Below are 23,006 nucleotides of genomic sequence, written 5' to 3'. Positions count from 1 at the left end.
CGAACATCTACATTTATGGTAGGTACAAAACTGTACTTTTCTACACTTGAACTGAGCTCAGCTTTTGTTAATAGCCATAGCAGTGCTTAGCCTTAACAGAAAGTACATACTGATATATTTGATTCAGGAGAATATTAGTTTTGTTAATATAAAGTGCACCATATTTGCATGGCTTTCCTTTTCTTTATCCTCCATTGGCCCATTAATTCCCCCCTCCATTCCAGCATCCAGAAATACTGGCAGAGTGAGGAAGTAGCAGGGAATCAGGGCCATCTGATGATCTTATGATACTTAAGGGAGTTCATATTTACATTGTCTGGTTGGCAGACTGATTTAAGACAATTTTCTGAGCTTTGCTTTATGAGGAGCGCAGTAGTTTTCTCCTGTTTCTAACTTTAATTATCTGTTTGTTTTGTCGATTTATTCTTACTCGAGATGAGGAGTGCGGCTTATGAACTTTCAAGGAGGAAGAAAATGTGAGCAGCTGGGATTTCTCTGCAGCTTTACTGTATTGATGGTGCTGTCGTCATGTATCCCCCAAGTAGACTGAGTGTTGAGTAAAGCTTCTGTAGGTATGGCCTTGTGAAGGGAGCAGAGGATGACATCAGTTCAGACCATACTGGTAGTAAAAGTAATGAGTGGAAAGTTAGGAATGATGTATTAATATTCTTTAGAGCTTTATGATTGACCAAAGCAAAAAGTGTTATCTCAAGTTCTTTCAGTGTGTTTAGTTACATTGGATTAGTCTAATTATTTCTTATGCAAATGCTGATAAAGTAATCATGCTTCTTGGCAGATTTATATCCCCTCTGAGGTCTGCTATTTAATTAGTTGATCCGTGATGAGAAATAGCCATATCTGAGCACCATTTGATCAGCCGGTCATGTGGTGCATGACTTAACCTTGGTTCTGAGAAAAGCGATTGTGTGTGTGTGTGTGTGTGTGTGTGTGTGTGTGTGTGTGTGTGTGTGCGTGTGCGTGTGCTGAGCAGTGATGAAACATGAGTTGAGACCTGAGAATTTCAAAATGATGGTTTCTACACTTGAACTGAGCTCAGCTTTATTAACTGTTCTGTTTATTTTATTCATTGTAAACTTGGCCTTCACAGAATGTGCAGTGATGTAGTTGGTTTAGAAGAATTACTTAGATTTTGTTAATATGAAATAAGTATTTTTCCTCCCTAGGTTTTTTTCCCCTCCTCCTTTCCCAATAACCATTGAGTACTCTTTTTTTCCATTTGTACATTCATTCAAACTCCATGTCAGCATCCAAGAACAGTGGCAGGGGGTGGTGAGAGTGAGGAATTATGGTAGTCTTTGGGAAGAACCAATTTTTTTTTTCCTGGTTTGGTCCTTTGTTTTCCTGCAGAGCTGTGCACTACTTGGCTTCCCCAGAGCTATCATCTTGCATCATGTACATACACTTTTGTACACTTACTCCGCTTGAATGTAGTGTAACAACACATTAATTTAGCTCCTTCCTATGTGGTAGAAAGGCTGACAGCATCAACTTCGCATTCCATTGCCACCTGACCAGTTTCTCCTTTCCATGAGTTGCTAGCGAGTCCCTAATTATCTGGGTCCCATTCAGTACTTTATTGCATTCTCTCTCTCTCTTCTTTTGGAGCCAGAAGAAAATATGCTGGAGGAAAGAACAACCTGTGTGCATAACATTCTGCAAGTAAAAATAATGTGCCTAAATTTGTGCATGAAGTATTGATGTTCTTCAGGCCTGTTGTTTGTGGATATTATGATAAAGGGAGCACAAGTCATTACAGAGTTTGCATTTTTTTAGTTTAACCTAAAAAAATGTCAGTTTCTTTAGTCCTGGTGATGCCTTTGCTTGTAAAGTTTGGTAACTGTATGAAACTTGTTGGTAGATCACAAACTAAAATTCATCCTTCTTATTGGTAAATATAAAAACAAGTTCACTCCTCTGAGTTCTGCTGTTTACTTAGTAGATCTAAGATGAGAACTAGCTAAATCATATCACCATGAGGTCTTCTGATCAAGTGGTGCATGACATAAGTGTGATTCTGAGGACAGTGACTAATTGTGTGTGTGTGTGTGTGTGTGTGTGTGTGTGTGTGTGTGTGTGTGTGTGTGTGTGTGTGTGTGTGTGTGTGTGTGTTTACTTACATGTGCCTGAGCATGTTTGCAGAGCAATGATGAAGAAAATTGTGGCAGAAAAATTAATTTCAAAATGATGGTTTCTACACTTGAACTGAGCTCAGCTTTTGTTAATAGCCATTGCAGTGCTTAGCCTTAACAGAAAGTACATACTGATATATTTGATTCAGGAGAATATTAGTTTTGTTAATATAAAGTGCACCATATTTGCATGGCTTTCCTTTTCTTTATCCTCCGTTGGCCCATTAATTCACCCCTCCATTCCAGCATCCAGAAATACTGGCAGAGTGAGGAAGTAGCAGGGAATCAGGGCCATCTGATGATCTTATGATACTTAAGGGAGTTCATATTTACATTGTCTGGTTGGCAGACTGATACAATTTTCTGAGCTTTGCTTTACGAGGAGCGCAGTAGTTTTCTCCTGTTTCTAACTTTAATTATCTGTTTGTTTTGTCGATTTATTCTTACTCGAGCAGAAGAGTGCGGCTTATGAACTTTCAAGTAGGAAGAAAATGTGAGCAGCTGCGATTTCTCTGCAGCTTTACTGCATTGATGGTGCTGTCATCATGTATCCCCCAAGTAGACTGAGTGTTGAGTAAAGCTTCTGTAGGTATGGCCTTGTGGGGGAGCAGAGGATGACATCAGTTCAGACCGTACTGGTAGTAAAAGTAATGAGTGGAAAGTTATAAATGGTGTGAAAGTATTCTCCAGAACTTTGTAATTGTTGAAAGTATAATAAAAGCGTTATCTTGAGTTTTTTCAGTATGTGTAGGTAAATTTGATTAAATTGATTATTTCTAATGTGCTGGTTTATAAAATTTCCTAATTTGCTGATGGAATTTGTTGATGTTAGAATACTGATAAATTAATCACACTTGTTTGTAAATATTTACTCCCTCTGAGGTCTGCTATTTAATTAGCAGATCTGTGATGAGACTTAGCCAAATCTGAACACCATTTGATCAGACGGTCATGTGGTGCATGACTTAACCTTAGTTCTGAGAAAAGCGATATGTGTGTGTGTGTGTGTGTGTGTGTGTGTGTGTGTGTGTGTGTGTGTGTTGAGTAGTGATGAAACATGAGTTGAGACCTGAGGATTTCAAAATGATGGTTTCTACACGTGAACTGAGCTCAGCTTTAACTGTTCTGTTCATTTCATTCATTGTAATCTTGGCCTTCACAGAATGTGCAGAGTGGTGTATTTCATTTAGAAATCTAAGAGGAATTTTGTTATAAAATAAGACATCCTTTTTCTTTTTCATTTGCTTTACTTCTGTCTAAACTTTATTTTTCTTTCATTCCTTTTTTTGAAGCCCTAGTGTTCTCCACTTGTGTCAGTTAATGTATATCCTGATTGCATTATCCCAATTTTGTTTTGCAGCTAAGTTTCTGTGGATCTACTTCTTGATAGTAATTTCAGCATAGAGGTATTGCCTGGTTTTGTTGCAGAACAACAGCTTACGCTTAAGCATGCAGAGTGAATGTACTTCTCTATAGGAGCAAGATGGCCACCATTCGTGTGTTTTTCCTTTGACTTTAAACAGTATTCTCATCTACTGACAGTGTTAGTGATTTAAAGGAACCACTGAGTGCTGCTTACTGTTAGAACTTGAAGCTTTTTCTCAGCTAGTTGGAATGTACTTCGTGGGGAGACTTGCAGATAAACAGCGGAGTATAGTCTTAAGTGGGTGTTCAAAAAGTTGACCTGAAGTAAATTAAGTAAACTCAAGCACGATCAGTAGTTCAGAGCTTATTAATGTTTTGAGTCTCTTTCACTGTTGCCTCTACCTTTGAAATAGTTACTTGGTATTAACATCTTACTGGATGCTTTGTACATTGATTAAGATGACACTGCTATTGCTTTTTAAAGGGTTGTTTAATAGTTCTTGTTTGCTGTAACTGTGGTCTGTGGTTGTTAAGCGTCATTCCAGTGAATGGGTAATCTACAGTTATGAATCAGTATATGCTATTATCTCTGTGTGTGAGCCTGTGAAAGGTCATTTGATCTTACTGCATTCATGATATGTTGAAAGCCCTTCGTTCTTGTAGTGGATGTTGACTGAAAAGTTGGAAGGCAAGTAGAATGTTTGTAATGAAAGTGCTAGCATTTTCAAATTCTCCTATTTATTTTATTTATTAACATTTGATTACAGGGAAAGCCCGACTGAATAAGTGCCTGTTTTCAGAGGAGACTTGCGAGAAACACTACAAAGTATTCCAGAAACATTTTAAGAACAATAATTTCACAATCTTCTGTCTTCAAAAGTAATGCAAAAACATATACAGTTGAATTAATTATATCAAATTAGATGTATGCAAATATTGGTTATGAATAGATACCACTTATTTGACAATGATGTAGTATTTAGAAAAAATTTTAGCCAACTTATTGAAATTAATGGTATGTTAATGTAATACAAACAGGAAATGCAATATTAAGTGACAGAAAAAAATAGGGATCTGAAGTAGTTAACTTCATTTGGTCATCAACCTGTGGGTTTCAGATCCAATATGGATCCGAGCCGGCAGCTTTCCAAGCTAAGATCCGAGCTCCAGGCTCCTCCCCCCTTACCCATACTACACCGCAACCTCCTTCCAACCCTCAGATCTCGTTTGCCGCAGCTTCGCCAAGATGTGATCTCTGAGCTCCAGGCAGGTAGAGTGGGATTTTTTGCCAACTTTAACTGCGATAAAAGTTTGTGTGTGCATGGATAGTGTTACCCCCTTTTTTCCTCTCACCGGGTTTCTGTTAAAAAAAAAAAAAAAGTTGAAGTAGTAAACTTTGTATTTTTTACTTAGTGTAGGACTCCCCTTCTCGCTTTTGGTGTGTGTGTGTGTGTGTGTGTGTGTGTGTGTGTGTGTGTGTGTGTGTGTGTGTGTGTGTGTGTGTGTGCGCGCGTGTTTAGCTAGGTTTCTAGTTGGCCTTTGGTTGTTGTGTGGTTGTGATGTCGGACTCTCAGAAGCTGACTTTTTCCAAATGCACAAAGTGTGGCCATAAGCTGTCCCCGGCCAATGGCCACACTCTGTGCATCGTGTGTTAAGGGGTTCCCCACCTTTCCTCGGGCTGAAAAATTTGTGCAGCCTTTAACCCTCGGCTCTGCGGGATCGCAGGGCCAAGTTAATTTTTGCTGGGCTTCTCCTAGTAGAATCAGCATCTTCTTCTTCCTTTATGGCCACGGCTGTGGCCGTTCCAGCTTCTGTTCCTCATATCCTGTCTGGGGCTCATACTCCCGCTTCCAAACAGGGCAATAGAGAGGCCAGGAAGGAGTAGCAGAGAGAAAGAAAAGGAAAATGTAAGAGACAAGGATGGGGGTCGTAAGAGACCAGCGGACCCGTCGGATCCCCCTATTAAAGTGGTCTCTACAGCTGAACTCCCAGGGCCGGGAGGAATGGTATGTCCCGACCACAAAGGAGCCGATGACGCACTCATCCCCCCGGATCAGACACCCAAGATCAGGGCTGCGAGTGCTCGGATCCGACAAACTCGAGGGCATGGCTGGCGTCGAGGTTGGAGGAACCATCGGTGCCAACCCCCTAAGTCTGGGGCTCCGAAACCCAAGGATGGATCGGACAAGGAGCTATCAGAGCTGTTCCAGATTTGGCTGCGATCCCTTCATCGGATCCGAGGGGCATGGTTACTCATCCTACTAGTTTCAGGGAAGCCGGTTCCCCTTCGGCCTTCGTTGTGGAGAGGGTTCTCTCAGGAGTATTGAGACCCCTCACTCTTTCCTTGGAGTCCACCCCTGCTCCCCCACAGCTGAGTTTGTCTTCTGTGATCCGGTCCTCCTAGGGACAGCCTGTGTCTGATACTTCCCAAATGGTTCCCCTCGAGGAATATGAAACTGTTTGTGAGCCCCCCCCTCCCAAGAGGTCCCTCGCAAATGCCTGTTCAAGAGGAGGCACATGGACTCCCCCCCGAGTCCCTCACAGAAAATACCGACTTGGAGTAAGGGGAAGGCTCCCCCAGATCACCTCCCGAAGAAGTCTCCTTCGGAGACATAATGGAAATCCTCCCATCAGAGGGGAGGTTGGTCTGCCCAAAAGCCTTCCTCTGACAAGTCGGTATTCCTGGAGGCGTTCGATGCAGGCCTATCTACCTCTTGGGTGTCCACCCGGCTGATCCTTTGGTGGACCTCATTACCACCAGAGCTTGGAAGGAGCCGGACACTGTAGAACCTATACCTAAACGGCCAGACAAGATTTTGAGCCCTCCTACTGACAGGCCTGCATGGAGTAAGGGTTCCCCAGTTGATGCCATGGTGGTGGCCGCGGCCACCAAAAAGGAACTGGCACAGGAGAGTTCCTCGGTCCATCCTCCGGACAAGGAGTCTAGGGTGATGGATCGATCGGAAAGTGGACATATGCTTCAACTATTTTTGCTATAAGGGCGCTGAACTATATGGCCCGTGTGATCAGGCTTCAGCACGACCTCGTGAAAGAGTATGCTGAGTCTCCCCCGGAGTCCATTTTGGCTGAGGATAAACATTCATTCTTGGCACGTATGGCCACTCTTAAGTCGGTGACTAACACGTCCATGCGCTTACACTCTCATGCCACTGAGGGAGCTGCTAGGGCGGGCAGGTCCGGCATTGCCATGAGGTGTCACACCTGGCTCCAGCTTTGCGATTTTTCAAAACCTTTCTAGGTGTCCTTCGTGAATGCCCCTTGACAGTTCGACAAGACCATCTGAGATATGCTAGTCCAGAGTGAGAAGGACGGGAAGATGCTGTCAGCCGTCGGGATCTGCTTCTCTAACCCTCAAAGGTCCTTTTCCAGGAATCAGCGAGGGCAAACGAAGTTGTGGTTCCAGAAGTCTCAGCATTCCTGGGGCACTCCAGACTCCTTTTCTCCTAGAGGCACAGGGGGACAAGGTGGACGCCGGCCCAGAGGCAGAGGGGGACCAAAGATCTTTGGGTCACGGAAACCATTTTCGGAACGACCCACGTAGCAGCCTTGAGGGGTTGCCCGACTGCTCCACTCTGGAGGCAGTCGGTGGGCATTTTTCGAAGCACCTAGCTCAGTGGGAGTCCATAATGTCAGACCGCTGGGTGCTTCGGATAATATCCAGAGGTTATTCCATTCCCTTTATGAACAGTCCCTTACCCCCAAGGTACCTCCCAGACGTTCCACCCGCTCAAAGGGAGGTGGCAGCTTTGGAAATAGAAAAGCTACTAAACAAAAGAGCAATCCAACCGGTCCCCCCAGACCAGTCTGGATCAGGCATCTATTCCAGGTTCTTTTTTGTGCCAAAAAAGACAGGGGACTTGAGGCCGATTCTTGACCTGTCCATGTTGAACCTGTCCGTTGCCAAGGAGAAGTTTCAGATGGTCACCTTACAATCCATCCTGCTGTTCTTGCAGGAGGAAGACTGGATGTGCTACATAGACCTCAAGGATGCGTACTACCATATTCTGATGGTCAGGCGATCCAGGAGGTTTTTCCGATTTCAGCAAGGAGCCAGTCACTACCAGTTCAGGGTCCTACCCTTCGATCTCACCACAGCCCCCAGGGTGTTTACCAAGGTCATGGCAGTTGTAGAGGCCCACCTGAGGCTTCAAGGCATTCAGTTCTTTCCATAACTGGACGATTGGCTCTTCACCGCCCTCTCCAAGCATCAAGTTATTCAAGCCAGAAATTCCTTCCTTCAGCTGTCAAATTTACTGGGTATCACGATAAACCTTGCAAAGTCCTCTCTTCAGCCTGTTCAGATTCTGGACATCATAGGGACGAGAATAGATTCTCTTCAGGCCAAGGTATTTTTGACTCCAGACAGACTTCGGAACCTAACCCTCCATGTCTTGGCACTTCTTCAGACCTCGTCACCCCCAGCAGAGCTAGTCCTGAGAGCCTTAGGGTCCATGGCAGCAGCTATAAATCTGGTTCCTTGCGGACGTCTTCACATGAGTGTTACAGTGGACGTTACAAGTTCAGTGGTCTCTATTATACCAGCCCTTAAATTTCCCGATTCCTTTAAGCAAGGTATGCAAAGCTTCCCTGATGTGGTGGCTTCAATCCCAGGAACTTCGAGAAGGACGCCCCTTTATTGCGTCCCCACCCCAAGCCACGCCTTTTTCTCAGCTAGTTGGAATGTACTTCGTGGGGAGACTTTCAGATAAACAGCGGAGTGTAGTCTTAAGTAGGTGTTCAAAAAGTTGACCTGAAGTAAATTAAGTAAACACAAGCACGATCAGTAGTTCAGAGCTTATTAATGTTTTGAGTCTCTTTCACTGTTGCCTCTACCTTTGGGGTTGTTACTTGGTATTAACATCTTACTGGATGCTTTGTACATTGATTAAGATGACACTGCTATTGCTTTTTTTTTGTGCATCTGTTTTTTACTTTTTAAAGGGTTGTTTACTAGTTCGTGTTTGCTGTAACTGTGGTTGTTAAGCATCGATGTGAGAGTGTTCAATCTCGCCGTTTGTTCTTACACATGGGTTCGGAGCCGATCCTCGGCTCTGTGTCGGCCGCTTGCAAGCTCTGCATCGAGAAGAAGCTCGAGACAACCTAATACCCACAATCCCCCTCTGCCTTTACCTCAGATCTAGTTTGCCGCTGCAGCGTTCGCATCACTGGGTCGAGCTCGAACAACTAAAGCTAAGATTAAGAATTTTTTTCTTATTTCAACTAAATTTCTTCCATTTTTTTTTCTTTAACTGGATTTGACAATTTTACCGGATTTGACTTATTACCTGGACTTGACTTCTCACCCTTTTTTCCACATAGGTTTAAGATGTCTGAGAAGACTAAATCTGGATTTAAGCGTTGCCAATGTGGGCAAAAAATGTCAGTTACTGACAATCATACTTCCTGCGTCTACTGTCTTGGCCCTCTCCACCTGCAAGAAGACTGCTCTATTTGTCATTCTTTCAGTGGGAGGGTCATGACAGATAGGCGCAGGAAACTTATGGATAGGGGTTTATTGAAACCTTCCTTTCAAGAGGCTCTGGATGCTTCAGACCAGGCATCCAAATCCTCGAAGACGTCGGAGCCCAAGTCATCGGCTCCGAGCTCTTCGGCTAAGGTTCGATCACCGGTTCCACAGACCTCGGGGCCGAGTGTTCAACTGTTGTCAGTGTCCGAGCCTCGAGTCTTGGAACCGGTGACGGAGCTCCCTCCCCCGACACTGTTGAGGTGGGCTCCGTCACCGATTCCTTCGACCCGTTCTTCCAGGCTCCTCTCCGACACCGATGTTGACCGCGTGGTGCAGAAATTACTGGAGAATACGGCCTTATCCAAACTTATCTCGGTTTCCACCCAATTGGTGTCGAGACTTGAAGGCCTTCCATTATCTCCATCTGTTCCTCCTCCGAGACCTGTCCAGTCTTTGGAGCCGGAAGAGGCTGATCTACTGATTGTGGAGCCCTCGGTGCCAGAACCGTCTTTTTCTCGGTCGGCACCGTTCACCTCGACTCCGTCGGATCCGGTACCGGAGTCTCGGAGCCGAAGATCCATCCTTGGTTCCGGGACCGAGAGTCGAACCGATGTTTCGGTTCCGACTCTCTCTCTCGGGGCCTCGGATCGACTCGGCTCCGTCCTCGGGGTCGATGCCTTCGGTGCCTGTTTCGGGGATTCTTCCCATTTCTTCGGAACCGGGAGATACCTCGACTCGGGACCCGGGGGCCTTCGATCTCATGAGGAAGGTGTTGTCTACCCAGACAACCACATCAGTAGAAGCAGCCTCTCCTCCCCATAAAGGACCGTTATCCTCCTCTGCACCAACGGTCACATCCAAGCGTCGAGCACCGGTGTCTCAGCCACCCCTGGAGGGTGCCCCCTCTTCCTCGGAAGCTTCTTCGGATGCTCCCCCCGAAGAAGTCCCTAGGAAAAGATTGTGTAAGAGGAGACACTTAGATTCTCCACAAGAATCATTGACATCGGACACTGACTTGGATGAGTCAGAAGGGTCCCCAAAGTCACCTTCAGAGGATGTCTCTTTTGCTGACATCTTGGAGATCCTAAAACAGAGAGGTGATTGGCAGTCCCTTCCCCCTTCTGAGGATGAGTCAGTCTTGCTGAAGGCATTCGGTGCTCGCCCTTCCTCCTCCTGGGTCACTCCGCCCTTCGATGAGTTAATGGAGCTGATTGCTCGAAGGGCGTGGGAGACACCTGACACGGTGGAACCAGTCCCTAGAAAGCCTAATAAGTACATTACTGCACCCCAAAACAAGGCTTACCTCACAAAGGGAGTTCCAGTGGACGCTATGGTGGTGGCAGCGGCCACGAAAAAGGAGATGTCGGAATCTTCCTCATCTGTCCATCCGCCTAACAAAGATTCTAGGACTATGGACAGGTACGGGAACCGCATTTTTAGTTCAGCGGCTTTTTCTATGCGATCCCTGAACTATTTGACCCACTTTACACGTCTACAGAGGGATCTAATCAAAGAGTTGGGAGATACCCTCCAGGGTACTACAGATGCTGCTGTTTCAGAGAAAGTTGCAGCACATCTCAATACCCTTACATCCATTGTTAACTCATCCATGAGGCTGATTTCTTACGCAGCCGAAGGATCGAGTAGGGCAGCAGCTTCAGCGATTGCTCTTCTCAGACAATCCTGGATGCGCTTATGTTCATTTGCGGAAGCCTTCAAGTCTTCCTTTACTAACGCCCCATTTGATGGTGCCACTCTCTTTGGCCCCAAAGTAAAGGAGCCCCTTACCCGGTGTGAACAGGAGGGAAAGACTCTGTCTGCTGTCGGAGTCCATTTTTCCACCCCATCCAGACCGTACCCCAAAGGGCAACGCGGTGGAAAAATGTGGTTTCGAAAACCCCAAGGATCTTTCCCAGGCACACAGGGTGATGCCCCCTCTAGAGGCAGAGGAGGGGGCAGAGGTGGAAGACGCCGCCCTGGTGGCAGAGAGGGGTCCGCAAAACCAAGGTGACAGGGATACACCCCCTGGAAAACCTTTCCAGCACTCCTGAGAGGAGGCCCGACTGTCCTGCTCTGGAGGCAGTCGGGGTCGCTAGCTTTATACCCTCAGGCCTGGCAGAATCTTACTACAGACAACTGGGTAAAAAGCGTGGTTACCAGAGGTTACAGAATACCCTTTCTATCCACTCCCATTCCAAAGAAAAGACTCCCAGATGTGCCGCCCCATCTGCGAGACCCAGCAGCTATAGAAATTTCAAAGCTGCTAGAAAAAAGAGTCATCCAACCAGTCCCAGCGGACCAAATAGGATTCGGAACTTACTCAAGGTTCTTTTTAGTTCCAAAGAAGACAGGGGACTGGAGGCCGATTCTGGACCTAAGCAACCTCAACACCTTCGTCAAGAAAGAAAAGTTCCGAATGGTCACTCTTCAATCGATCCTTCCATTCTTACAGAAGGACGACTGGATGTGCTCAATAGATCTGAAGGACGCATACTACCACATCAAAATGGCCAGGGCGTCCAGGGATCATTTGCGCTTCCGGCTGGGAGCCAGTCACTATCAGTTTCGGGCCCTGCCCTTTGGTCTGACCTCAGCCCCCAGGGTTTTCACCAAATGCATGGCAGTGGTAGCGTCTCATCTGAGGCGCCTAGGATTCCAGGTGTTTCCGTATCTGGACGACTGGCTCCTTTCTGCCACCACCCAGCGTCAACTGATACAGGCCAGGGATTACACTCTACAACTTTGTGTTCACCTCGGAATTTCCGTAAATTTCGAAAAATCTTTACTACAGCCATCACAGCATATCTTATTCATAGGAGCGGAATTAGATACGCATCATTTAATTCTAAGGCTCCCTCCAGAAAGGATAGCCTCACTACAAAGCCACATTTCTCTCCTTCTGTCATCCAGAAAATCCCCAGCAAAGCTGGTTCTGAAGGTCTTAGGTCTCATGGCAGCTTCTCTCATTGCGATACCATTGGGAAGACTGCACATGAGAGTTCTACAATGGCTACTGTTTGCACAATGGTCGTTCCAACAGCTACCTCTGACACACGAAATTCTGATTACAAACACATGCAAATCACATCTGACCTGGTGGCTTCAGACTTGCAACCTTTCCAGCGGAAGACCATTTGTGCTACCCACGCCGACAGCTACGGTAACCACAGACGCTTCCCTGATAGGGTGGGGGGGGCATCTTTCAGGGACAGACAGTCCAAGGCGAATGGACCAATTTTGGAGTACAATCTGCACATCAATGTTCTAGAGTTGAGGGCAGTGTTTCTAGCGTTGCAACACTTTGCTCCCCTTCTTCCTCTAGGGACTATTGCAGTTCAGACAGACAACATGTCTATAGTCTGGTACATAAACAAGCAAGGGGGAACCAGGTCTTATCAGCTATGCAGAGAGGCCATGAGAATTTGGCAATGGGCGGAGTCCACGGGTCGCTTTCTGATCGCAACGCACATCCCGGGGTCATCCAACGTCATAGCCGACAGGCTGAGCAGAGCAATCCTGTTGCCTCACGAGTGGTCCCTCAAACAGTCAATTGCGAAGATGATTTTTCGCAAGTGGGGCCAGCCTTCCTGCGATCTTTTTGCGTCTCCAATGAACGCCAAATGCAGGAGCTACTTTGCCCTATTACCCCCTCCAGGGAAGTCCCCAGGGACGCGCTGGTGCACAATTGGCCCCCGGGTCTCCTGTACGCTTTTCCTCCCTTTCCCCTGATTGCAAAGTTTCTGCAGAAAGCCAACAACCTTCAAAGGACGATAATCCTCATTGCCCCATTCTGGCCTCGTCAAATTTGGTTCCCCTTTCTGTTGCAACACCGCATTCCGGACCTTGGATTCTGGACCCAGAGCCAGATCTACTGACTCACTCGTCAGGAGTTCCTCACCCCTCTCTCGAATCACTCCATCTAGCAGCTTGGCTGCTCCGCTTCCCTTTTTAGCCAGGTCTGATTCTCTTACACCGGCAGTTCAGAATATACTAGTGGCTTCTCATAAAGCTTCCACTACAAAGACCTACACTAGTAAATGGAAGCGTTTTGTCTTCTGGGCAAATTCACATCATTTGGACCCTGTCATAGCTCCGTTAAACAAGATCTTGGAGTTTTTAACAGAATTGTTCCATCAAGGAGCTTCTCCTGCCACTTTGAGTGCAATTGGCTGCCATTTCCAACTTTCATGTGGAAGAATGTGGGGCACCTATTATGGCTCACAGACTTTGTAAGGCCTTTTTAAAAGGATCTTTCCATATTAGACCACCAGTTAGAACTCCTACATCACCTTGGAATCTGAACCTTTTACTATCTAAATTGATGTTGCCCCCTTTTGAACCAGCCTCCGTTTGCCCATTGAAGTATTTATCGTGGAAGACTCTCTTCTTGGTAGCCATTACAAGCGCTAGGCGAGTGTCTGAGCTTCAGGCTCTTTCGATTAAACACCCTTATTTGATCTTCCACTCTGACAGAGTATCTCTTCGTACTAATCCATCCTTTCTCCCCAAAGTTTGCTCTACCAATAACATTAATCAGTCCATTGAATTACCCACCTTTTTCAAGAATCACTCTAATAAGTTAGAGTATATGTTACACAAATTGGATGTCCATAGACAACTCGGGTTTTATTTGGATAGAACAAAGGATCACAGGAAATCTGATCAACTTTTTGTAGCCTTTGCTGACAGCAGGAAAGGTGTAGCGGTTACTAAACGAACTCTTTCCAAATGGCTAACTGATTGTATTATATACGTTTATGATTCTTCAAATCAAACCTTATCTGTCAAACCTAAAGGACATTCTACAAGATCAGTGTCTACATCCCTGGCTCACGCAGCTCGCCTACCATTAGACACGATTTGTGCAGCTGCTACTTGGGCTAAACCACATACATTCATCTCTCATTACAAAGTGGACAGGGTTTCTAGGGATAGGGCAACCTTTGGTTCCACTGTGCTCAAGAACGTTCTCCGTGAGTTCCTCAGGAACATGGAGCTAGGGCGCTACCCATGTGTAAGAACAAGCGAGATTGAACACTCTCACATATAGAAGTTATGTCCTTACCATAACGTTCCATGTGGAGTGTTCATCTCGCCTTTGTTCTTACATTCCCACCCTCCCACCCTCAGGAAGAACGTTCAATTTGGTGCCTGGTCTGGAGTATTCTCCTTCTGCATTTGCAGTGGTTGTATATGTATGATGTACATGTGTATATATATATATATATATATATATATATATATATATATATATATATATATATAGATGATGTCTTGATTTATGTAATTTTTGGCATGAGTGTGCTCTCTCTGGCTGCTGGTTTGCTTGCAAACTAGATCTGAGGTAAAGGCAGAGGGGGATTGTGGGTATTAGGTTGTCTCGAGCTTCTTCTCGATGCAGAGCTTGCAAGCGGCCGACACGGAGCCGAGGATCGGCTCCGAACCCATGTGTAAGAACAAAGGCGAGATGAACACTCCACATGGAACGTTATGGTAAGGACATAACTTCTATTTCCAGTGAATGGGTAATCTACAGTTATGAATCATTATATACTATTATCTCTGTGTGAAAGCCTGTGAAAGGTCATTTGATCTTGCTGCATTCATGATGCATTGAAAATCCTTTGTTCTTGTAGTAGATGTTGACTGAGAGATAATCAAACCACTGACATATGCAGTTTAGTCTAACTTTTGCACTGGTATTTTTATTGCACTCCTGTATCAGTGAGCAAGCATATCATTATGCTGCCTCAGAGATGAACACAAGCTGGGGTAGACTGTTCACACACAGGCATCTTCTTGCTTTGCTATCTGTTTCCTGTTGTGAATTTGTATTTAAAGACCCATTAATCAGGTTTCAAACCAGTGATATACTGACTCTTGTATATATCAAGGAATAGAAATTTAAGTATTTACTATTTACTAGCTGCATTTGTCAACCATGCCTCATTTAGCTTTCTCATGCTGCTTCATGAATATGTGCAACTTCATTATGGGAGTGATCAAGAGGATTTGCATTTTGCTAACAGTGACTGTCCAAAGGGATTGGCATAACATTTATTTATTTTATTTTACATTTGTTAACCGGGCTAGTCCAACTGGATATATTTCCATTTTCAGCAGAGGCTCGGGGAGAAAAACATACTTTCCAACTTACCTTTGCTTTATAATTATCTGTCTCCCATTGAGTATTTGCACATGAAAGAGCTCTCGTTCATTCCTAAATGGCGTCCTGGTATTCAATCCTTTCTGAGTCACCTAGGTTTGATGGTTGTCTGACTGCTATAGAATTTGTAAGTAAAAGATACATCTTCCATATCAAATGCCGTTCTCAGCAGTAAGTCAGTTAGTAAGCTGCCTTAAGATCTGAAGAAGTTTTAACATTTCAAAAGATGCACTTAACAGAAACCAATATTAAAAGTTTTCCATTTCAAACGTAAGCTTGGGTAAACGTGTCAAGACATTTAAGGGCAGATTTAAACCTCAATGCATATAATTGATTTTTTTTTTGTAATGTATGTGTATAATATATATAAATATATATATATATATATATATATATATATTTATATATTTTTTTATATATATAAATATTGCCAAGTCAAGATGTGCCATGCTGATAAGACTCCTATCCAAGAAGACTGAATGTTGTAATTAAATCAAAAGGTGCTTCACGGGGTATTAGTTTAAGGGTGTGCACACTTCTGCAGCCAGCTTATTGTATGTTTTTTTTTATTTTTTTTATATTTTTCCCCTAACAGTTTGAAGTGATTTGTTGTGGTCTCAATTTTTGTTATCACAAGGGACTTGCATTTTGACAGGGGTGTGTAGACTTTTTATATCCACTGTGTGTGTGTGTGTATATATACACACACACACACACACACACACACACACACACATATATATATATATATATATATATATAAAATACGTGTGTGTGCGTGTGTGTGCAGTTAGCTTGGAATAAGGGATAGTACCATTGTTTCCAGGTTGCAGATTCAAAGCGGTTATAGTGGGAAGGTAAAAATGGTATTCATACCACCATTCACATAATACCAGCTAGGACAGGTGTCAGCATACTGCACAATGCAGGACAGAAACATTGTGGAGGCATGCTTCAACCAGGATAATGGACAATGACAGTGTGACCCATGACAGATGTGATTGGTAAAGAGGTGACTGTTGAATGAGGTATGTGCACAGGAGATGGAATATAATGGATTAATGTAGTTGATTTTCTGATGGCAGAATTTAAACACAGAATCAGTTGTAATGGTCATGGTCTGGGGCCTTGAAGTCATGGTCTATATGACACTCTTACATACATGTCAAGCAGAGTGCCTCCTTGGCCCTCTTCAAAAGGAACCTTGACGATTGGATGGGAGATAGCAAATTTACCCTGGGGATCACGTCAGTCGCCCTGATAGACAGGGGTCCAGGGAAGTAAATATTGTGGGAAGAAATATCCAGGTAATTGTTATGGCTAGGCTTGTATTGGCCCTATGGCCAATAGCCTAGTACCAACCTATGAACCTAAGTTGGAAGGCAAGTAGCATGTTTGTAATGAAAGTGCTAGCATTTCCAAATTCTCCTATTTATTTTATTTATTAACATTTGATTACTGCATGTCCTCCCCGTGGTTGGGTGAGCGTTTGAAAGACATGCGTGAATGGGCGTGCCTTCGTTGAAGGTTGAACGTCGAGCATCTTCTGTCTTCAAAAATATTACAAAAACATATACAGTTCAATTAATTGTATCAAATTAGATGTATACAAATACTGGTTATGAATAGATACAACTTATTGACAATGATTTAGTATTTAGAAAAAAAATTAGCCAACTTATTGAAATTAATGGTATGTTAATGTAATACAAACAGGAAACGCAATATTAAGTGACAGAAAAAAAAACAGGGTTATGGCACATTTAGATAGAGTCAGGGGAGAGAAATTGATTGAAATAAGGAAGTGAGTGAAGAATGGGAAGTAAGAAGTTGTAAGGTAAGATAAAGTGCTTGTTCTTGTTTACGGGTGTATTTTAACCTGGGGTTAAGGAAGAACAGAGCCAAAGTTTTGCTAAAATAGTTTTAAAGGACTGGAGGGGAAAGTATTGACCTGATGTGGATACAAGTAAAGAGTTCCAAGTCTTGGCAACATAGTATGAATACAGGCCATGTCCAGCAGATTTGAAAGGTTGTGGACAAAGAAGAGTTTTTGGTCAATGAGTCGTAATGACTGAGTGGGAACATAGTTGTGCAGAATGGTATATACTGCTAGACAGGCAGATGAATGCTGGATGATTTTATAGGTGGTAAGAAGCTGTGTTTGTTGATGGAATAGCACTAACCAGTTTAGGCTTTTCATTGCTATACAGTGGTGGGTTCGGAAAGGGGTATTCTGCAAATTTAGCCGCTTTGTTGTTGTATTGTTCAAGTTTTGCTTTTTGTAATGCCTGGAGGGTAGAAAGGATAGGACCCGCCATAAAGTAGCGAGGGGAAAGAAAAGTAGTGGCAAGTTTGGTTTTGTTCTGGTGCGAAGGTTTTTAGCTTTGTAATGTGTCCCTTGTTTTCAGTGGATTTTTATGCAGTGTTTTTGATGTGCAAGTCAAATTTAAGATCATCCACTGTTATACCTAGTAATTTGCTATGAAAAGTGATTTCAGTGGTTTGTATTAAGGGAGAGGATTTTAAATATATTTATTTTTTCATGAGAAAGGGATTGTGAGGTGTTGAGTGTGGTTTGCTAGTACAAAGCCATGTTTCAGTGGCTGTTAAAGCTTCTTAAATAATTTTCTTATATGTACCAGGTTGTCTGATGTACATACGAATGTGGAGTCGTACGAGTATTGTATTGTGGAGGGTGTTGGTGAGAATTTTAGAGGAGGAGACAAAGATACTGCCTTGTGGCACACTGGTGGTGACTGGGAGATTTGGAGGGAGGGTTGAGTGCCATTTTACTAATTGATGCCTATTGAACAAGTAGCTTTTAAATCACAGAAAAGAGCTATTGAGGACATCCAAAGTAGAAATTTAATGCGACAAACTGTGTTGAAGGCTTTAGACAGGTCTATAAATAAGGAATAGTCTAGTTTGCCATTATCTATATCTTTATTGACATTATAAAGGGTAGAAATGCAGTGCTAGTACTGTGGAAGGGACAGAAGTCATGTTGTGTGGGGGCTTGAAGTTATTCTTGCAGGAGATAGTTTAGCAATTGTTTTTTAAAATAAATTTTTCAAGTGTTTTGGAGAGGGGGAATCTGATTGCTGTAGGTCTAATGTGAGCGATTTCTTTTAAATGTCCTTTGTGTAGAGGGATAATGCATGATCTGATGGTCTCAGTCTTCACTCTGTCCTTGACAGTGGGTTTGATTACAAACCTCGGAACAGAGATGACAATTTGCTTTAGCTTGTTCTCTCCAAACTCTCAAGCCAGGCTCTACCCATAATACTCCTTCCAGAGATTACCCAGATCTCGTTTGCTGCTTTGCAGACCAGATGTGTTCATTCACTCTTGAGCCTTGGCTTAGTTTGTGAGGAATTTCTAATTTTTTGACACTTTATTTCTAAAGTTGTTTCTTCACAACTTCTTCTATTTCTGTCCACTCCTCCCTCTTCTTATTGTAGCTGATTTCTGTCTCTTTCCCCTCAACCGTTGGTAGACTGTCCAGTACCATTGTTGGTACCCCCTTTCACTTCTGTTAATTACTTTTAAAGGTAGTCATCGCTGATATTTTTCTTTCTACTTTCTATTAAAAAAAAAATCTTGCCTTATCTATATTTCTTTCTTGTGTGGCTGCTTGAACCTGTTAATGGCAGAGTAATAGGCAAAACTTTCTCCTTCTAAACCCTCTCAGGGCTCCTCCGGATTTAAAAGGTGTAAGAAATGTGAGGGCAAAATGCCCAAGTCAGACAGGCATACCATGTCTGTGTATTGCCTTGGTAAGATACATTTACAGGAGAACTGTGCGATTTGTCACAGGTTTTCTACCCTTCCTTTAACAGAAAGAAGAAAAAAATTAATTTTAAAAGGACTAGTTGAATCTGGATTTGACAAGGCCATTTCTGAGTACACAGAGAAAGCTGGTACTTCATCTTCCTCTTCTTCTCCTGCCTCAAAGAAAAGGCCTTCTTCGCTTCCAAAGTCCTCGGAACAGTCGAGGAAAATAGCTAGACCTTCCTCAGTACCCAAGAGTTCATCAGCACCAGAGGATTTGTCTACACTGACTATTGCTACTACCACTAATTGGCTTTGGAGCTGACCGCTTCTTCTTCGGTACCTACTAATATATCAGTACCGAAGCAATTGGGGCTGCCTCCACTCCCAAGAACATCCTACTCCCCATCTGTGGACACATTTAAAGACATTCTTTTTGTTTAAGTGAGACCTCCAAAATCTCCTTCCACTGCACCTGTTCGTTCTAATAAGAGTCTCTCAGAGACGGACATTATGATTCTGGTGGATCAGCTACTGGTGGTGAAGGGGATTGCCCTCTGTTCTGAGCCACACCGGCATGGGAACCGTTCATCCTATGACACCCCCATATCCTCCTCCTCCAACTCTTGCTGAGCCTTTGGAACCCCTCACCCCAAGTCTTCCGGGTCTGACTGTCTCGGTTCCGTTAGCATTTTTGTCTCTTGTTTTGAGGACTGCCTTGACTATCTCTGAGCTTTCCAGAGACCTCCAGGGGTTGAGACTCTCTGGTCAGTTCTTCGAAACCGTCTATGTCTCTCGGTGCCTTGGCCTTTGCAGCGTTGACCCAGGCTTCTGTTCTGGAGGTGGCTTCCTCGGTGCGGGGTATGACCCCAGTTCCGAACAAGTATGTTTTGGTTCCCAGACTCCCACCTCTCTATGGGGGGGGGGGGGCAGCTTTCCAGATTATGGAGAGGGTATTGTCTATTGGTGATTCATAGTCTGTGCCATCCCTGTCAGGACAGATTTCGGTATCCCATCAACAACCATCAGTCTCACCCCCGGGACAGAGAGCACAAAAGTCTCAGGTAACACCTACCTTGGTAGTCTCTTCTTCGGATACTTCCCCAGATCATCCCCCCGAGGAAGTCCCTGCGAAAAAGTGCAAGGGGAAGCACTTAGACTCCCCAAAGGAGTTTTTCACTGATTTTGATGAAGGGGAAGGTTCCCCTGGGTCACCCCCTGATTATGTTTCCTTCACGGATATCCTAGAAATCCTGAAACAGAGGGGTGGGTGGTCCTCCTCCCAAACTTTCTCAGAGGAATCCGTATACCTGGAGGCTTTTCATGCTCAACCCTCTACTTCTTGGATCTCTCCACCCGCTGATGATCTCATTAAATTGATCAGTCAATGGGCGTGGAAGATGCTGGCTGCCATAGAGCCAATTCCTAAGAGACCTGATGAGTATTATCAGCCCCCAAAGAGGAACCACATTGGGCCAAAGGAATTCCCATTGATGCCATGGTGGTAGCTGCAGCCATCAGAAAGGAACTTGCCGAAGAAAGTCCTACTATCCATCCTCTTAACAAGGAGTCTAGGACTTTGAATATATTTGGGAAATGCGTTTATGCTTCATCAACCTTTGCTCTAAGGTCCTTGAATTATATAGCACACTTTACAAGACTACAGAGGGTTTTGATCAAGGAACTTTCAGATACCCTCGAAGGAGCAGCGGCTGAAGGGGTACAAGATAAAATTACTTCTCAGCTTGCAACCCTAGAAACAATTTCCAACTCATCCATGAGGCTTGTTGCCCATGCAGCTGAAAGAATGACTAGGGCAGAGGCATAGCCAGTAGAAGGCATTCCTGTATGGGCTTGTGCGAATTTGCGCAGCCATTTAAAGCATCATTCGTCAACACTTTGTTTGACGGATCTTCCCTGTTTGGTCCCAAGGTAAAAGATACCCCAGCCAGATGTGAAAAGGATGTTAAGACCCTTACTGCCATTGGCATACATTTCTCAACCTATCAGAGACTGTATTCTAGGAACCAGAGGAGTGGGAGACTATGGTTTAAAAAATCCAAAGGGCCTTTCCAGGATTCACAAGGCAAAGACTTTCCCTGGGGTAGAGGGGGAAGCAGTGGAAGATGCCACCCTAGAGGCAGTAGTGGACCACAGAATCAGGGATCCAGAGGAACCTTCTCTGGAGCTTTCTACTAGCACTCCTGAATGAGTGCCTAATTGCCTGCCTCTGGAGGCAGTCGGGGGACGACATTCTCTGCACCAATCTGCTTGGCAAATGTTAACTGACAAATGGGTGCAGGGAATCATATCCAGAGGTTACCAAATTCCTCAATCACAACTTCCAAAACTCCCAGACGTACCTCCCAGTCTCAGGGAAGCAGCAGTTAGAAATTCAAAAACTGCTAAGCAAAAGAGTCATCCAAATAGTCCCACCAGACCATAAAGGATCCGGATTTTACTCAAGATTCTTTTTTAGTGCCCAAGAAAACAGGTGACTGGGAGACCCATCATGAATCTCAACCAATTTAACAAGGCAGTTCAACAAATCAAAATCTGGATGGTCACGGTCCAGTCGATATTTTCTTTCCTGGAGAAAGATGTGTGTGGATGGTCACGGTTCAGTCAATATTTTCTTTCCTGGAGAAAGATGAGTGGGTGTGCTCTATCGACCTCCAAGACTCTTATTACCACATAAAAATGGAAAAGAGCTCCAGGAGGTTTTTGCACTTCCGGCTGGGAGCCAGTCATTTCCAATTCAGAGCACTGCCCTTTGGACTCACCACAGCCCCCAGGGTGTTTATCAAATGCATGGCAGTGGTAGCAGCTCATCTGAGACTGCAGGGGTTTCGAATATTTCCATATCTTGATGACTGGCTCCTCACCGCTGCCACCAGGCATCAATTAGAATGGGCAAGAGATTGCATCATACATCTCTGTGCATCTCTGGGAATAACTATAAATTTCGAAAAGTCCGCACTTCAACACACTCAAAAACTGGATTTCATTGGAGCCCACTTAGACACTTTCTTGGGATTTGCATCTCTCCCTCCAGAAAGGCCACAAACACATAAGATCTTAGGTTGGTCAATTGCTTCACAATGACAAGGTCCCAGCAAAGTTAGTTCTTCTAACATTAGGCTGCTTGACAGCAGCAATCACTCTAGTCCCCTTGGCAAGAAATAACATGTAGATATTGCAATGGCTACTAGCATCCCAATGGTCTCTCATTTACCAACCAATGTCTCAACTAATTCTGATTACTAGTCATTGCCAGCACGACCTGTTGTAGTTGCTACACTCCAGCCAGATTCTCGTGGGTCAACCTTTCATTCTCCCCCAGCCCCAAGCCACAGTGACTACGGATGCCTCCCAGATGGGGGGGCATTATCTGGGAGGGACAGTCCAAGACACGAGGTCCCAATTGGAGGCCAACTTGCACATCAGTGTACTAGAGATGAGGGCAGTGCTGTTAGCATTGCAAGCATTCCAAAATGTCCTCCCTCCAGGAACAGTAGCGATTCAGATGGACAACATGTCAGTAGTCTGGTACATAAACAAGGGGGAACCAAATTTCACCCATTGTGTCAAAAAGCACTCAGAGTTTGGCAATGAGTGATTTCTTCCAACCGCTTTCATATGGCAACGCACATTCCGGGGAGTTCCAATGTAATAGTATACAAATTGAGCAGAACTATTCTCTTGCCTCACAAGTGGTCTGTCAACCCAGCAGTGGTGAACAACATTTTTCACTACTGAGGCCAATCTTCCTGCAGTCTCTTTGCCTCTCCTGTAAACAATAAGTGCAGAAGTTACTTTGCTCCAATTCCTCCCTCAGGGGGAGTCACCCAGAGACGCTGTTCTCCACACTTGGCCTCATGGTCTGCTTTATGCCTCCCCCCCCCAATTCCTCTCATTTCAGAGTTCCTGAAGAAAGCCAAAAGGTCGGAAAACTCGGTCCTCATTGCCCCCTTCTGGTCTCGACAAGTTTGGTTTCCCTTCCTTTGACCTCATTTGATTCAGAAACCATGGATTCTGGACCCATTTCCAGATCTACTGTCTCATC

General features: G+C 44.3%; 1 protein-coding gene and 2 non-coding genes across 3 annotated transcripts in view; all 3 read left to right on the top strand.

The window, feature by feature from the left end:
* Positions 1-23,006, top strand: part of LOC122802138 (centrosomal protein of 295 kDa-like) — a 700,586-nt gene that overhangs the window by 465,835 nt on the left and 211,745 nt on the right. The window lies entirely within an intron of this gene.
* On the top strand, positions 834-915 carry LOC122803034. Its single transcript, XR_006365074.1, has one exon. It is a non-coding gene; the product is annotated as a small nucleolar RNA U2-19 (small nucleolar RNA).
* LOC122803037 lies at positions 3,052-3,133 on the top strand. The gene has a single exon (XR_006365076.1). It is a non-coding gene; the product is annotated as a small nucleolar RNA U2-19 (small nucleolar RNA).

Source organism: Protopterus annectens, chromosome 5.part0, assembly GCF_019279795.1.
Source record: "Protopterus annectens isolate FY-2018-M chromosome 5.part0, PAN1.0, whole genome shotgun sequence".
Lineage (NCBI taxonomy): Eukaryota > Metazoa > Chordata > Ceratodontiformes > Protopteridae > Protopterus > Protopterus annectens.
The sequence above is the reverse complement of the archived record's forward strand: the minus strand, read 5'-3'. Positions and strand labels throughout refer to the sequence as shown.